Below are 18578 nucleotides of genomic sequence, written 5' to 3'. Positions count from 1 at the left end.
AAGTGTGCATAGAAAACATTTTCCCCACATAAATTAACATCTCGTGGATGCGTCGTAACGTTCAGCAGTGTGATTAACACACAATGAATGTGGTTTGGTAGGTGATGAAAGTACATCGTGAACCCATCTGTAAAAACTAGTCCTACTCTCAAAATCTAACTCCGAACGAGCAAACAGTGATATCCGCCGGTCGTATTTTGTAGGCAAGTAGATATGAATTTAGAAATTTTCTGTAATTGAAAATATCTTCATTGTACACAAATAAGTGGCGCCCCCTGTTTAACGATAACCAAGAGCAGCATATATATATATATATATATATATATATATATATATATATATATATATATATATATATATATATATATAGCCCCGCCGCGGTGGTCTAGTGGCTAAGGTACTCGGCTGCTGACCCGCAGGTCGCGGGATTGAATCCCGGCTGCGGCGTCTGCATTTTCGATGGAGGCGAAAATGCTGTAAGCCCGTGTGCTCAGATTTGGGTGCACGTTAAAGATCCGCAGGTGGTCGAAATTTCCGGAGTCCACTACGGCGTCTCTCATAATCATATGGTGGTTTTGGGACGTTAAGCCCTTTATTGCAAAGAGGCTTGTGTGAAGGTGGGAAGGTCTTTCATTCAACAGTGAGTGAAACAACTTCATTAGGTCCACAATAGCGAGTTAACTCGACGTCACCTGGCTAGGCTCATTCGGGGACGGTCAGGTTAATCTTACAGCTTTCGCACGAAAGAAATCTGTTGGGGGATGACGCGATCGTGCTGGTGATATCCCTCTGACAGTGAATTAAGTGGTCGATTGTGTCTTTTTGTGACGATAAGTTTGCGTGAGGAAAGCACCACGCTTTCGTCAAGTATATATGGCGCGCTCAGCCACTGAATAGCTCAGCACTGGACGGGGCTGATCACATATACAAAAGGATTCACGAACATACACAACATGCATAATAAAGCATGGTTGAACCCCCCCACCCCTCTTACGAAAGAAACAGGAAGCTTTAGTTAACCAAGGCGAGAGATATATGTAGGCCACATGTTCATCTACAACGTGTTTTTTTAGCCGTTGCGATTAAAGCCAAAGCAACGAATTAAAATAAAAAGTGGGAATTAAGAGACATGAATGAATAAGCGAACTACTCGATCGTCACCATGAAGTTATGAGATACACGGACGAAAGCGTCCTTTCCCGAATGTTGAGTTCAAACCGTTCCTGAATAAGCGACTATACGGTCGCTAGTTAGGTTTCCTGCAGTTTTCTTTTAGGAACAAAAAGAAAATAATAAATAGAAATGTTGCTGCAGTTCACTAGCAAGCTCATTCTCGCTTCTTGAGACATTAACTGACAAGTTTATTCCCCCATTTCGCTCCTGCTTTCCATTTATTATTGTTTATCTTTTTTACTCTACTAGCGTCCGCCTCTGGGTCAAGGCGGCTCGGTTGCACTTCTTGAGGTGAATGGCCGGAAAGAGACGCGATTAAAAAAAACGGGGGGGGGAGGAAGAGAGGTGTTGAAGTAAAAGTCAGTCGTAGTTAATGAGAGTCTTTGTGAATCCTTCACTAGCTACCATTACCTTCACTGCGCATAGAGTTAATGTAACAGTATCTATGCCACTGCGGGCATGTTGTTCTACGCGTGTATCGTCATCGTCATCCTTGTGGTGTGAGAAGCGTAAGCGTGTGTATTTTGTCAACCTCTTCAGCAGTCGCCGTGCCATCGAAGTTAATCAGTCACATCTACGTTGATTGTGAGACTGAAGATGCCGAAAAGGAAAAGGTACAAGCAGTATCTACACGATGTCACATGCGGTGTTCCGCTTCGGACACGGCACCGAAAAAAGACCATGCTAGGCGAAGGCAGAGACCGTAGTGCTTCCGCTGTTCCTAGTTCTTGCGAAAGTAGTAGCAACGCATTTGATTCGGACTGGGAAAGCGATTCCAGCTCTACAACGTCGCAGCTTTCCAACACAGACGACAGTGTATAGAGTGCTCAGTGAGACTCGAGCGACGACGTCGAATGCGAGCCACGTATCGACGGTGGTTTGAACGCCGACTCGCCCTCTCCAAACTCCAGTCTAGACAGCCCCATCTCGAGCGAAGACGAAGACGACGTCGAGTGCGAGGCAAGAGTTGACAACAATTCCCAAGCTGAAATTGGCATGTTGAATATCTCCGTTTTTTTTTCTTAAGTACACAGGCGGTGGGCTATATGTCGCCGACTAGTGACCAGTATTGCAATTTGTGAGGTTAAGGTGCATCATACATGGAAGACACAGTGCTTGCTCCTTATGTCGCCTCCATACGCCGTGTGGGGTATGGTGGGGGAAGTTTGGCTGATACTGAGCCGAAACCACAATTCGTTGGAAGTGAGACATGCCTTCAGTAAAACGTTCTGGCAGGCTAGTTGGTTCATAACTTTCTGGACTTCCTTAAACTACGCGAAAAGACAAGGACACCAGTAAGAAACATACGAAACACCAAAGTAAGAAACGTGTAGGACACCTGCTCGTGGTCTTCTACATGTTCCTATCTGGTGTCCTTTTCATGCAGTTTAATAATGAGGCATTCTGTAGTGAAGGAGTGATACCGAAATTTGCAGTGCCTGGGTGTTTTCAACTTGCACGTAATCCAAAACACTAGAGCCGTTTTTCATTTTGCCCTCACTGAAGTGCTGCCATCGCAGCTGGGATTGTAACTGCAACGTCTAGCACAACGTCATAGCTTCATAACCTCAAGCCAGGCAGCTGTATGTAGATTATGCATGTACACTGTCGTCATTTATGAAAAGGAACGCGTGAACACGTGGCCTGTGCTCTGGCGGCTACCTACAGCCCTACCAATCAACAGCTGAAGGAAGCACATCCGTTTCTGGCGGCATCGCCTGTTGCGAGAGCAGAGTGGGAGCGTGTTCTAGCTGTTCTTGTCCAACGACCATGACTCGTTATCTTGTTTGCCCACAGCTGATGCCAACATTCTTTCTTCGTTTGTCAGTTGATGGTGCTATAGATCACTGCCGCAGAGCGCAGGGCACACTCTCGCGTGTTCCCTTTCATACAATACGTACAGTTTGTAGGGGTGTGTTTACAGGATGCAAAATGTGGTAAAATTCAGTCACACTACAAAACCGTCTCAGGTTCCTGGGTGCCACAAACACTAGTGCCAATAAGAAATTTTTGTATGTCTTTGTTTGTGTTCCTTCCGCATGTCGACTAGGAATTCTGTGCACAGCACTAGGATGTTTCATCAGTCTTAATTGAGCAGAGATAGTCTGTTAGACCCTAGTCTGTTAAAAAAACACCAAGTTTTCAAAAGCATTCATGTACCGGTAAGAATGAGTGCATCCAGTGAACTTATGACTAACTCTTAAAAGTTAGTTTTGGTTCCTACTGTACTTTCATGTCACTACACTGAGCTTCTCTTCATGTTCTCGCACTAGATATTGTGATGTTTCCTTAAAGGGACACTAAAGAGCAAAACGCTTTTTTGCGGACCCCACAGGGGCATCTGTGCAAGCAGGCGTTTGGTGTGTAGCGATACCACGGACCCGAGCTAACGGGGGGTCTCAACCCCTCCCACGCCTCGCCGTGCGTGGCGTTGCCGTGCCCGGGGAAAAGGAAATCCTGGGGGGTGAGCCGACGCCGGGCGATTGGACCTTTAAGGCCCCCCGGCAGAGGCAACACAGCCCTTTGGCCCCGGCTTCACGTAGACGGCACCCCTGGGCTGACCCAACCAGGGGAAATCGGCAGTCGCCCTTTCCTATCTCTCTGCCTGCACATCTTCGCCTTTCTCTCTGTCTCTTTTTGGCTTTCCTTTCCTCTCCTCTCTTCCAGTAACTTCACTTTTTTCCTGGCGGCAAGGGTTAACCTTGTGTGGGTATCCAACCTTGGCTACACCATATTTGGTTATAGCGGCCATGTGCAGCTGGCGTTTGCGTTTCCTTCGTGTCTCGTAGCGTCCCCTCGTTGGGCTCGGCGGTGGGCGGCTGGCATGGCTGCCGAAAATACACACTTCTCATGGGATCGCCAAACCCTTTTCCAACTGATCGTACCCTCAAAAGGGTGCGCACCGATGCCACCTTCCTGCTTTCGCCAAAAAGCACGGAAACATTTCCGAAATTCCACATTATCCATTGTGAACAAGCATCCACAAAAGCTCGAGCAATCTCTCCATTTCTTGTGGTAAAGTGTTTAAGGCAAACCATCGGAACAGGTTATAAAGCCACAAAGCTGGCAAGCGGTGACCTGCTGCTTGAACTCAAAGACAAAGACCAGTATGACAAACTCGCCCACCTTGTGGCATTTGGTGACATCCCTGTCTCGGTTAGCGCCCATCGAACAATGAACACTGTTAAGGGCGTAGTCTCTGACGATGACCTAAAGGAACTGACTGAAGAAGAACTGCTTGATGGATGGAGGGACCACAACGTAATCCATGTGCAACGCATCAAAATCAGACGAGAAAACATAGAAATCCCGACGAAGCACCTAATACTTACATTTAACTCCACAACTCTACCTGACACCCTCCAAACTGGATACGTCAAGCTCCCTTTCAGACCGTTCATTCCAAACCCGTGACGTTTTAAATGTCAAAGGTTTGGACACGCGTCTCAGAGCTGCCGAGGGCAGCTTACCTGTGCAAGGTGCGGCAAAACTGGTCACTCTGCGGACGACTGCAGTGATGATGTATATTGTGCGAACTGTGATGGTCCTCACCCAGCGTACTCCAGAGCTTGCCCCGCCTGGAAGAAAGAAAAGGAAATAACAACTATCAAAGTAAAGGAAAACATAACCTTCCGTGAGGCGCGCCAACGTATTTCGTTGACATTTTCAAACCGACCATCTTTCGCCGAAGTGGTGCAACAGGGGGAAGCACCACAACGGCCTTTTGCGGTTGCCCGGACCACGCGCAGCGTGCCGAGGCTAGCGCCCCCTGCCCCCACGGTGGGTTCAGCCAATGCTGTCCTGCCTCCCCCCAAATCGGCCGTACCAGAGGCCTCTGCAACGTCTGGCAACAGCCAGGGCCGTGTAGAGACCAAGAATCTCCCTTCGACATCGGACATGGTGGGGTCGAAGTCCCCGCCTCAGAGACGAGGCCTAGACGACGTACCGGTCGCTCGTTAGAGCGAGTGTCCAACGCTTCAACTGAAGCTATGGACACTGCACCTAGTCAAACGGCGCAGGCAGCGCCTAAGGAGCGGCGAGCCTCCCTCGACCGCTCCAAGAAAGAGAAAACTCCTATTACAGGGCCTGAAAAGGCTCTGTAAATTGAGCCTACCGCCTTTCTGACACACACAGCACAGGTTAGTTTCAGGATGGATACGATAATTCAATGGAACGTCAGAGGCCTATTGCACAACCTCGATGACGTCCAAGAACTTGTAAGAAAGTTTCAAGCGAAAGTGCTGTGTGTGCAAGAAACGCACTTAAGTTCAAAGCACACAAACTTCCTCCGACAACACATTATTTATCGTAAAGATCGCGTGGATGCTGCTACATCATCTGGTGGTGTAGCCATCATAGTCGATAAGAGTATAGCAGTCCACCGTTTGCCACTCCAAACGGCCCTTGAAGCTGTGGCCGTTCGAGCCGTACTTTTAAATTAACTCTTTACGATATGCTCCTTATATATCGCTCCACATTATCAGCTCCACAAACACGATTTAGAATCATTAATAGATGAGCTCCCAGAGCCCTTTTTGATTCTTGGTGATTTTAATGCACACAATGTCCTGTGGGGCGATTCTCGCTGTGACACACGAGGACGTCTTATAAGCACCTTCTTTTTACGTCTAGGTTATGCCTCTTGAACACGAAAGAGCCCACGTATTTTAGCCTCGCAAACAAATCATACTCCGCGTTAGATCTAAGCATTTCATCACCGTCGCTTTTAACTTATTTTAAATGGAATGTTCTTAAAAACCCATATGGAAGTGACCATTTTCCGATAATTATGAGTACACAATCTCAAATAACTCTCCTCCGCAGGCCCCTCGGTGGAAAGTTGACTCAGCTGATTGGGAACAGTACCAGTATCTTTCTCAAGTGACGTGGGCTGACATGTCCACCCTAAGCATTGATGATGCTGTAAAATATTTTACAGCTTTCCTACTTGATGCCGCTTCTAAATGTATTCCGCAAGCAAGCGGCATGGATTCCATGCGACGGGTTCCCTGGTGGAACGATGCATGCAGGAGTGCGCGGAGGAATTAGAACAAAGCATGGGCGTTGCTTCGCGATGCTCCGACACCAGAAAACTTGGAAAACTTCAAGCACATCAAATCACAGGCAAGGAGAACGCGCCGACAAGCTAGACGAGAGAGTTGGACAAAGTTTATATCAAGTGTCAACTCGTACACAGATGAGGCAAAAGTATGGAATAGAGTAAAGAAGGTGAACGGCCAACAAACGTATTCACTACCATTAGTAGATACCCAGGGTGAAAGCTTGGAAGATCAAGCTAACTCCTTGGGCGCACATTTTCAACACATTTCTAGCGCTTCACATTACTCCGAAACCTTCCAAAGATACAAATCACGTATAGAAAAACAGAAGTTAGAACGCAAATGTTCAAAAAATGAGGCATACAACCAACCTTTCTGCTTAGCAGAACTGCAGGCGGCATTAAACTGCTGCAACAAATCGGCCCCAGGTTCTAATCGCATTATATACCAGATGCTGAAACACCTATCACATGAAACACAAAAAACCCTCCTTTCGCTTTACAACGCCATTTGATCCTCCGGTGAGATCCCATCTGCTTGGAAGGAAGCTATTATAATTCCTTTCCTAAAACATGGAAAGGATCCATCGTGTGTTTCAAGTTACAGGCCGATAGCATTAACAAGTTGCCTTTGTAAAGTATTTGAAGAAATGATTAACTGCCGCCTAATACACTTCCTTGAATCAAACAAACTGCTTGACCCCTATCAGTGCGGGTTTCGAGAAAGTCGTTCCACAACTGACCATTTATTACGCATTGAGGCACAAATTCGCGAAGCATTTGTCCATAAGCAATACTTTCTCTCAGTATTCCTTGACATGGAAAAAGCATAAGATTGAACATGGCGGTTTGGGATACTGAGAGACCTCCCACACCTAGGTATACGAGGCAGGATGTTGTCTATAATCGAAAGTTATTTGTCCTATCGCACATTTCGTGTCCGAGTGGGAAATGTCTTATCCAGACCATTTGTTCAGGAAACTGGAGTGGCATTTTCGATGGAGGCGAAAATGTTTCAGGCCCGTGTACTTAGATTTAGGTGCACGTTAAAGAACCCCAGGTGGTCAAAATTTCCGGAGCCCTCCACTACGGCGTCTCTCATAATCATATCGTGGTTTTGGGACGTTAAACCCCAGATATTATTATTATAGGAAACTGGAGTGCCACAGGGTGGTGTCCTCAGCTGCACACTTTTTATTATAAAAATGAATTCTTTGCTTCTGTGCATTCCACGCAACATATTTTATTGTGTATATGTCGATGACATTCAAATAGGTTTTAAGTCGTGCAACCTTGCAATGTGTGAGCGGCAGGTGCAGCTTGGTTTAAACAAGGTGGCCAAATGGGCAGAAGAGAATGGGTTCAGCCTCAATCCACAAAAAAAGCACCTGCGTTCTATTTACCAGAAACAGATGCCTGCACCCCGATCCCGACATTGACCTGCATGGTCAGCGGCTACCCGTCAAAGTGGAACACAAATTCCTAGGTTTAATCTTGGATGCGAAGCTAACTTTTGTGCCATACATGAAATATCTTAAAAAGAAGTGCATGAAAACAATGAACATTCCCCGCAGGGGCGTCTGCGCAAGCAGGCGTTTGGTGTGTAGCGACACCACGGACCCGAGCTAACGGGGGGGTTTCGACCCCCTCCCACGCCTAGCCGTGCGTGGCTTTGCCGTGTCCGGGGAAAAGGGGATCCTGGGGGTTGAGCCGACGCCGGGTGATTGGACCTTTAAAGCCCCCCGGCAGAGGCAACACACCCCTTTGGCCCCTGCTTCATGTAGACGGCACCCCTGGGTTGACCCACCCAGGGGAAATCGGCAGTCGCCTTTTCCTGTCTCTCTCTCTCCTCACATCTTCGTCTTTTCTCCCACTTTTCATCTTTCTTGTCTTCTCCTCACTTCTATTTACTTCCGTTTTCCTGGCGGCGAGGGTTAACCTTGTGTGTGTGCCCTCTCTTGGGCACATTATATTTGGTTATAGTGGCTGTGTACAGCTAACGTTGGCATGCCTTATATATATATATATTGTAACGAAGACGAAGTACTCCGGCGCAGAAGCGGACCGGAGGTGGAGGATAGCTCGCAGGATGCTGGAAAGCAGGTACGGGTGCTTTGCGAGAAGGCATGGCAGCGACCGCAGCGTATGTAAGTGGAGCAGTCACAAGACTTTGCTCGCGGGCAGCTGGTAGCGCTTCAGCGACCTCTCCTTGAATGACGCCGCGGAGGGACGATGGCAGAGTTGTGGTAGCTTCCTGTGTGAAGGGCACCAGGGAGAGCTGTCGGGCGACTTCTTCGCGGACAAAGGCTTTAATTTCGGCTATCAGCGACGCTTGGTCGTGCCCGTTGGTCAGACTGGACAGTGATGCCAGGTCGCGTGCGGGAGGTCGTCTCGTCAGAGCTCTCTGCTTCTGCAATTCATCATAGCTCTGGCACAAGCTAATAACGTCATTAACAGTGGTCGGGTTCTTCGCCAGGAGCATTTGGAAAGCGTCATCATCAATTCCTTTCATGACGTGCTTGATTTTCTCACTTTCCGTCATGGCAGCGTCCGCGCGTCTGCACAGGTCGACAACGTCTTCTATATAACTGGTGAACGTTTCACCCGTGTCTTTCGCGCGTGCGCGCAACCGCTGCTCGGCTCGCAGTTTTCGGACGGCGGGTCGGTCGAATACTGCCGTGATGGACGTTTTGAACTGCGGCCACGTTTGGAAATCTCCCTCGTGGTTCCTGAACCAAAGACTGGCAACACCCGCGAGGTAGAACGATACGCGCGTTAACTTGTCAGCGTCGGTCCATTTGTTTAGAGCGCTCACCCGTTCGTAAGTCGAGAGCCAACTTCAACGTCGTTGTCGTCTGTTCCGCTGAAGATTGGAGGCTCACGCTGCGGAACACTGCCAGGGCAGGTGGCAGGTGGTGATGGAAGTGTCTGCTGGTTGGCGTCCGGCATAGCAGAAGGTAGCCTCCGAGAACGAAGATCCAGGATGGTAGAGGAAACGTTACCCCGCACCTCCACCAAATATAAAGGAGATTTATTGGGCGTCGAGCTTATCGTTGATCGCGTAATGCACCGAGCACAGTCCGCTAGCGCGAGGCTCTGCTGCACTCTCGATGCTGCTGCTTCTGCGCCGGAGTACTTCGTCTTCGTTACAATATATATATCTAAGTGCTGTCGCGTCCCCATGTTGGGCTCCATGGTGGGCGGCTGGCATGGCTGCCGAAACTCTACATAATCTATGGCCTCAGCCTCATTTCCTCCGCTGAATGATCGTCGTCCCTCAAAGAGAGGGCGCACCGAAGAGACTTGAATGCCTTGTTCAAACCCACAGAAATTTTTCCACGCTTCCACGTAATCCACTGCGAAACCCTCGAAAAGAACGATCTCTCCTTTTCTTGTATCGAAATGCCTCACCGACACACTCGGTCAAGGCTATAAGGCTACAAAAATGGCTAGTGAAGACCTTCTTCTGGAAGTGCATAGTAAGATCCAGTACGAAAAACTTTCAAAACTCACCTCTTTTGGAAGCACCCCTGTCTCACTTACACCACACCGATCCCTCAACAGCTCCCGAGATGTAGTGTCTGACCAAGACTTGCTTGACTTGACTGAGAGTGAGCTCCTTGAGGGCTGGAATGAACACCATGTGACGCACGTACAGCGAATTAAAATCAGACGTAACGACAAAGAAATCCCGACAAAACACCTGATTATCACATTTTCCACAAGCACCCTACCAGAGTATCTTGAAGCAGGCTACCTGAAGCTTAAGGTCAGACCTTACATCCCAAACCCGCGGCGTTGCTTTAAGTGCCAGCGTTTCGGTCACGGCTCTCAGAGCTGCCGCGGCCGTCAAACCTGTGCCAAATGTAGTTCGCACGATCACCCTGCAGACGACTGTGTAGAAGTTCCCCGTTGTGCAAACTGCGAAGGTGGGCACGCAGCCTACTCTCGTAGTTGTCCTGCATGGAAAAAAGAAAAAGAAATAATAACACTCAAGGTAACGGAAAACATCTCCTTTAGGGAGGCGCGAAAACGCCTTTCTTTTCCACAGGGAACTTCATTCGCGGATGTGGCAAGCAAGGGGGCAGTGTCACAAAGGTTCGTGGCGGCCGCACGTACCACGCACAGTGGACGGGCGGTAGCGCCAACTGCCCCGTCAGCGGAAGCAGCCCGTACTGCTCCGCAACCCAAGGGCATGCAGGCCTCCGGATCTGCAGGCCCAGGGCCTTCTGTTCAGGCAGAAAGCCCCAAAACACTGACACCCGTCCGCGAGAGCCGCGACCGGGCATCCAGCGCCTCTGCCGAGGTGATGGACACAACGGCAAGCCCAACGGCGTCCCAGGCGCCGAAGGAGCGGCGCAGCTCGTTAGAGCGCGCCAAAAAAGAAAAAGCCCGCATCACAGGGCCTGGAAAGGGCTCTGTGACCTAAGGTAACAGTTGTTTCAGTACACACAGCACCAATTAACACTCAAAATGGATACACAAATTATACAATGGAACGTCAGAGGTCTACTAAGAAACCTCGACGATATCCAAGAGCTGCTACATGAACACTCACCAAAAGTGCTGTGTGTACAGGAAACACATTTAAAATCCAAAAACACGAATTTTCTACGCCAATATGTGATATTCCGAAAGGACCGGGATGATGCTGTGGCGTCATCTGGTGGCGTAGCCGTTATAGTTAACCAAGGAATTGCATGTACCCACTTACTACACCAAACGTCCCTTGAGGCAATGGCTGTTCGAGCCGTTCTATTCAACAAACTGATCACAATCTGCTCAGTTTACATACCCCCGCACTTCCAGCTCCAAAAATATGAATTCGAGTCCTTAATAGATCAACTTCCAGAACCATTTCTGGCCCTTGGAGACCTAAATGCACACAACAGTCTAAGGGGTGACTCTCGCTGCGATGCGCGAGGTCGTCTGATTGAACAGTTCCTTCTCTCTTCTGGCGCATGTCTCTTGAATAAAAAACTGCCAACATATTATTGCCTTGCGAACAGAACATTCTCGTCCATAGATCTCAGCATAGCGTCTCCATCATTTCTGCCCCTAGTTGAATGGAAAGTTATCAATAATCCTTACGGAAGTGACCATTTTCCAATACTTCTGAACACACCAATTACAAATGAATGTCCCCCTCAGGTTCCAAAATGGCTGATTGAGAAGGCCGATTGGGAACAGTTTCGGAATGTTACACTACTGTTAAGTTGGACGGACATGTCTGCCTTAAGCATAGATGCAGCTGTAGAATACTTTACATCATTTCTGATTGATGCCGCAACCAAATGTATCCCACAATCAAGTGGACACTCTGGAAAACGACGAGTTCCATGGTGGAACAATGAGTGCAGAAATGCGCGTAAGAAACAAAACAAAGCATGGAAGTTGCTTCGCGACTCTCCTACAGCGGAGAATCTTACAGATTTTAAGAATATCAAGTCTCAAGGCAGGAGAACGCGCCGACAGGCTAGAAGGGAGAGTTGGCAGAAATTTCTATCAGGCATCAATTCAGACACACAAGAAGGCAAACTCTGGAACATGATTAGTAGGGTAGAAGGACGACAAACACATTCATTGCCTCTAGTAAACACACAAGGCGACAGCTTAGAAGACCAAGCAAACTTCCTAGTTGCACATTTCGAACAAGTGTCCAGCTCGTCGCACTATTCCGAGGCTTTCCAACGCTACAAGACAACAATAGAAAAAATTACACCACCTCCCGCTAAAGGGGACCATGAGGCGATGCGAAGCCGGAGCACTTGTACGATCGCGTTCCGTTGGCGTTCGTTGGGCATGCTACCGACATCGCGTCGTGGAACGCGAAGGAGGACGCTACGCGCGTCGTATCTTCCATCTAGCCTGGCCGTTAATTCTCACAGGGCGAGCGGGGAACGCGGTCGACAGGCGGGCGAGAGGGGGCAGCGTAGGAGAGGAGAGAGAAGGGGAGGGGACGCGCATGCGCTCGAGCTCATCGCGGCGTTGCGCAGGAGAGAATTTCGGCATGTCTACACCGCGTTTCAGAGGAAGAGTGGAAAGGGGGAGGGGAGGGGGAGAGGAAAAGTGGAGAGAAGGGGAGAGTGTGAGTGGAGAGGAGGTGTGTGGAGAGGGTATGCGCATGCGCAGTAAGGGTGGTCACGCCGCACACCACCGGATTGAGCTCGGCCTTAAGATAACTTCGCATCTAAAACAGAAATTAGAGCGCAAATCCACAAAACACGATGCGTACAACAGAGCTTTCTCCTTAGCTGAGCTGCAGGCATCGCTAAACTGCTGCAGTAATTCAGCCCCAGGCTCCGACCGTGTGGTATATGACATGCTGAAAAACCTACCTGCCGAAACGCAAAAAACCTTACTGTCCTTGTACAATGCCATCTGGTTTTCCGGCGAGATCCCCTCGTCTTGGAAAGAGGCGATCGTCGTTCCCATTCTTAAACAGGGCAAGGATCCATCCTCCGTTGCGAGTTACAGGCCCATCGCACTTACAAGCTGCCTGTGTAAATTTTTCGAAAAGATGATAAACCGCCGACTTATGCATTTCCTGGAAACAAACAATCTACTTTACCCGTACCAGTGCGGATTTCGCGAGGGTAGATCCACCACCGACCACCTATTACGTATCGAGGCACAAATCCGTGACGCATTCGCCCACAAGCAGTTCTTTCTTTCTGTGTTCCTCGACATGGAAAAGGCTTACGACACAACATGGCGCTTCGGAATACTAAGAGACCTGTCCCACCTTGGTGTATGTGGTAGAATGCTAGATATAATAGAGAGCTACTTGTCAGATCGTACGTTCCGTGTCCGAGTAGGAAATGTTCTATCAAGACCATTCCTTTAAGAAACCGGAGTGCCACAGGGTGGTGTACTTAGCTGTACACTCTTCATAATCAAAATGAATTCCTTGCGTCTTTGCATCCCACGGAATATGTTTTATTGCACATATGTCGATGATGTACAGGTCGGCTTTAAATCGTGCAACCTCTCGATGTGTGAGCAGCAGGTCCAGCTAGGTTTAAACAAGATCTCTAGATGGGCAGACGAAAATGGCTTTACACTGAATGCACAAAAAAGTACTTGCGTCTTATTCTCCCGAAAGAGAGGCCTCCATCCCGATCCAGACATTGGGCTACATGAACAGCGTCTCTCGGTAAAAACGGAGCACAAGTTCCTAGGGCTTATCCTAGACACGAAACTCTCCATTATAACACACATCAAGTACATAACACACAAGTGCATAAAAACAATGAATGTTCTAAAAGTATTGTCACGCACTGCGTGGGGTAGTGACAAGAAATGTCTGATGAATTTGTATAAAAGCCTCATACGCAGTCGCCTAGACTACGGGGCAATAAGCTACCAGTCTTCGACACCAAGCGCCCTAAAAATGCTTGACCCTGTCCACCACCTAGGCATTCGGCTATCTACGGGCGCCTTTCGCACCAGCCCCGTGGAAAGCCTCTACGTCGAATCGAACGAGTGGTCGCCACACCTCCAGAGATCTTACCTATCTTTTGTATATTTCCTCAAGGTGAACGCAAACAACGAACACCCTCACACACTACAATCAATGAGTTGTCTGCTTCTGAACTTTTTCACAACCGTCCTTCAATGAGACAGCCGTACTCACTTCGTGTGAGGAGCCTAGCTGAAGAAATGGGTGTGCCACTTCTCGAACACTGTCTAATGGCTCCCGCTGCCTATCTCCCGCCGTGGCAGTGGCAGCTTATAGAGTGCGATCTTTCTTTCGTCGAAGTTACCAAGCATGCGCCACTTGCACATATCCGTACACACTTCCTTGAATTACAATACAAGTACCCACACCCTGAATTCTTTACAGATGCCTCAAAGTCTAACACTTCTGTGTCGTACGCAGCCGTTGGTCCGTCCTTTTCCGATTCCGGTATTCTGCACCCTGATTCCAGTATCTTCACGGCAGAAGCCTACGCGATACTTGCGGCAGTTAAACACATAAAACAATTAAAACTACAAAAGGCAGTGATATACACGGATTCATTAGGTGTAGTGAAAGCTTTAAAAACTATGACAAAACACACAAATCCGGTCCTTGTCTCGCTCTACTCTATTTTATGCACGATCTACTCACTTAAACAACACGTCGTAGTGTGCTGGGTGCCAGGGCACCGCGAGATACAAGGCAACGTGTTGGCGGATCAGCTAGCAGCATCCGCCCCGAAAACAGTCCCAATACATCTGTAGCTATCCCTCCAATAGACTTAAAACCATTCCTCAAAAGAAAGCTCAGGGCCTTTTGGCAGAGCACATGGGATAGGCACACACAAAATAAACTGCACGTTATCAAGCCGCAACTAGGTAATTGGCCGCCAGTATCAAAATCACGCCGCACAGAAGTTACACTCTGCAGACTTAGGATTGGCCACACATACAGTACACATTCATACATTTTGTCCGGAGGCGATCCACCTGTGTGTGACCAGTGTGGCGACCCCCTCACTGTACTCCACACCTTACTGCAATGCACGGAGCTAGACGCTCTCAGAAAAAAAGCATTTTTCATCTATATACCTGCAGTACCCACTCCATCCTGTTATGTTCATTGGCAGAGAACCCCATTTTAAATATCAGTCCCTCTTTGCATTCCTAAAAGATCTACACAATTTTAACGTTATTTTTCCAGGCGCTCCGTAGCGCGGCCTCATGATTGAGACTGCTGCTACGGTTTCCATCAAAGGAAGCACCCGCCTCCCGGCCTTTGGGCCTTGAGGAGGCATTCGGGCTGTTATCCCGCCTTTCACTTGTAAATACCATGATCACTCGTCGTTTATCCCACACCCATAGATCACACCACTTGTCACTGCCATAATTTTAGACTGTATACACATTTTTTACGCTTCTTTATAGCGCGTGATTTTAGGCCTCTATACAGCCACAATACACCCTATCATCGTAATCACTGGTCATCGCTAACACCACATAAAAGACATGGCGCTCTTTGGCCACCCATGGCCCTTGCGCCAAAAAACCCCACTATTCATCATCAAAACAATGAACATTATAAAAGTGCTGTCACACACACATCTAGGGGCAGTGACAGAAAGTGTCTCATTAACTCATACAAAAGCCTTATACGCACACGCCTAGACTATGGGGCCATAGTGTATCAGTCTGCCACGCCAAGCGCTCTGAAGATACTGGACCCCGTCCATCATCTAGGTATCCGTCTTTATACAGGTGCCTTCAGAACTAGCCCTGTGGAAAGTCTTTACGTGGAATCAGACGAGTGGTCGCTTCATTTACAGAGATCATACTCGTCTTTCGTGTATTTTCTCAAAGTGTATGCAAACGAGGAACACCCCACATATTGTACCATAACTGACATATCCAGCTCTCAACTGTTTGAAAACCGTTTTACCGTGCGAGAAGCCTACTCACGGCGTGTGAGAGGTTTGGCAAGGGAATTTTCAGTCCCGCTCGTCGAAAACAGCCTGATGGCTCCAGCTATACAGCTCCCACCGTGGCAGTGGCAGCTTATAGACTGTGACCTGTCCTTCGTAGAAGTCACGAAGCACGCCCCTGTTGCACATATTCGTATGCACGTTTTAGAATTACAGCACAAGTATTCTTGCTCCGAATTCTATACTGATGCGTCGAAGTCTCATTCTGGCGTCTCTTACGCAGCAGCTGGCCCATCCTTTTCGGATACCGGCTTGCTACATCCTCAAACAAGCATATTTACGGCAGAGGCTCACGCAATATTGTCAGCCGCTAAGCGTATTGAGGAATCAAAACTACCTAAAGCTGTTATATACACAGATTCTTTGAGCGTTGTGAAGGCTTTAAAAACCTCTAGAATTCACAAAAATCGTCTGCTTGTTAAGCTGTACTCTGTCTTGTGTGGAACTTATGCATCCAAGCAGCACGTCGTGGTATGTTGGGTGCCAGGCCACTGTGACATAGAGGGCAACGTACTGGCTGACCGGCTTGCCTCATCTGTTCACACAGACGCCGCCAACACTTCCGTGCCAGTTCCAGCATAGGACCTCAAGCCCTTTTTAAGGAGAACACTCAGAGCTTACTAGAAGCGCTCGTGGGATCGACAAACACAAAATAAGTTACATCTTGTCAAGCCGCAGCTTGGTAATTAGCCACCGGTATCAAGGTCACGACGTACAGAAGTCACTCTCTCCAGACTTACAATAGGTCACACATACAGCACACACGCACACCTTCTGTCAGGTGGTGATCCACCTATGTGCGAGAAATGTGGTGAGCCACTTACCTTGCTTCACGTTATAATACAATGCAACGAATTAGATGCTATAAGGAAAAAACACTTCCCATTAGGCTACCGAGAGCATGTTCCATTATATCCTTTGATGTTCTTAGGCAGGGAACCGCTTTTTAAATACGAGTCGTTGTTCGCGTTTTTAAAGGATGTACATACTTTTCATATCATATTCCCAGGCAATCCATAGCACGACCTCTCAGCAGAGGCTGCTGCTGCGGTAGCTACATCAGAGAAAGCACATGCCTCGCGGCCCTTGGACACAAGGGCGTTGACGAGGCACCCGTGCTAGTGCCAGGCCCCCATATAGTTTTTCTACCGCGACCACTTGAAATTCATTCTAACGGACACACATTTCACGGCACTGTCATTCTTTTAATACTTCTATGTTTTAGCCGCCTTTAGCGCGCGGAAATTTAGGCCCATATACAGCCACTTACCATAACCATCGTTCAGATTTATTATCATGTCCTGGCGCTCTTTGGCCATCAAATGGCCCTTGCGCCAATAAACAACATATATCATCATCAGCTTTTTTGCGGATTTGTAAAGTACAATTTCACAATCCTGAAAACGCCACTTTTACTGGCTCACGACACTTGGTAAGCGAAAAAACTGCGAAGAGAAACTGCGGGTGGAGTTATCATCTTGAAATTCCTGCACCAGACACTGTGACATCATAAATTTTGAAAGAGTCTACTGGGTCCTACATAGCTTCCAATTGATAAAATTGAAATACATTGTCTTCGGTGAGTTCCATAGACTTAGCATACGAAGTTTCAGAAAATTTGGTCAAGCCAATTTCGCGAAAATCCGAAAAATACATTGTAGAATTCCTTACGTCACGTGCGGAGATTACGGCGCGAAATTTAAAAATGAGACTTCAACCTTGATTTTCTGCGCTAATAATGAACTTATGACAGTGAAACTTATGACATTAGAGTTCTCAGAGTGCAGTTTATCAATCTCAAACAACTCATTATTTCTCTTTAGTGTCTTTTTAAGGCCTGACCACACACATCTTTTGCAGCGCGTGGATTTTTGACGCGGCGCCATACCTTCTCCCTATGGAGAGAGTGGGCACGCATATTCGCGTAGCCATGCGCCCTCTCTATATATATGTTGGGAGAGGGCACTGGGCCGCTCCGTGTCGGAAAGCCTTGCGCTGACGCACTGCAACGGGTACGTGTGGTCAGGCCTCTAGCTGTTCTGCACTGTGGCTTTTTTGATGATGCGCAAGCGACTATATTGAATGTTTCTGGTCACGTGCAAGTGCTGCTTCCTATGTTTGGATGACTGATGTCATTAGTTAGCTATGCCGGAGTGTGAAGTCCCAGGAATTGACGCTGTCATAATAGTGTCGATCTCAGTATCATGAAATCCTCAGCATCCCGCAGGGGCGTCTGCGCAAGCAGGCGTTTGGTGTGTAGCGACACCACGGACCCGAGCTAACGGGGGGGTTTCGACCCCTCCTACGCCTTGCCATGCGTGGCTGAGCCGTGTCCGGGGAAAAGGGGATCCTGGGGGTTGAGCCGACGCTGGGTGTTTGGACCTTTAAGGCCCCCCAGCAGAGGCAACACACCTCTTTGGCCCCAGCTTCACGTAGACGGCACGTTCACGGAAATCGGCAGTCGCCTTTTCCTGTCCCTCTCTTCTCACACCTTCGCCTATGTCTCTCACTTTACACCTTTCCTGTCCTCTCCTCACTTCTGTTTACTTCCGTTTTTCCTGGCGTCAAGGGTTAACCTTCTGTGGATGACCAGTCTTGGCTCACCATATATGGTTATAGCGGTGGTGTACGACTGGCGCTGGCAGACCTGTCTTCGCACATCTCCTGTCGCGTCCCCTTGTTGGGCTCGGTGGTGGGCGGTTGGCACCGTCGCCGAAACATAAAGCATGCTATGTTAAGTTATCTTTTTCCAAAACCGATCGTACTCTCAAAAGGGTACGACCGAAGCACCCCTGCAACTTTTTTCTAAAACGCATGAACATTATCCAAAGTACCACGTTGTCCACAGCGAGCAGTCAGACGAAAAAGCCAGAACCATTTCACCATTTCTGGTGGCAAAAAGC

At 48.3% G+C, this 18578-nt stretch overlaps 1 long non-coding RNA gene across 1 annotated transcript; it reads left to right on the top strand.

The window, feature by feature from the left end:
- The first annotated feature begins 327 nt into the window (after nt 1-327).
- Nucleotides 328-7372, top strand: LOC125758956 (uncharacterized). The gene is made up of 2 exons (XR_007416496.1): nt 328-500; nt 7272-7372. It is a non-coding gene; the product is annotated as an uncharacterized LOC125758956 (long non-coding RNA).
- Nucleotides 7373-18578: the final 11206 nt, after the last annotated feature.

This window comes from Rhipicephalus sanguineus, chromosome 6, assembly GCF_013339695.2.
Source record: "Rhipicephalus sanguineus isolate Rsan-2018 chromosome 6, BIME_Rsan_1.4, whole genome shotgun sequence".
In the NCBI taxonomy this organism is placed as follows: domain Eukaryota; kingdom Metazoa; phylum Arthropoda; class Arachnida; order Ixodida; family Ixodidae; genus Rhipicephalus; species Rhipicephalus sanguineus.
This window is presented reverse-complemented; position numbering and strand designations above follow the sequence as displayed.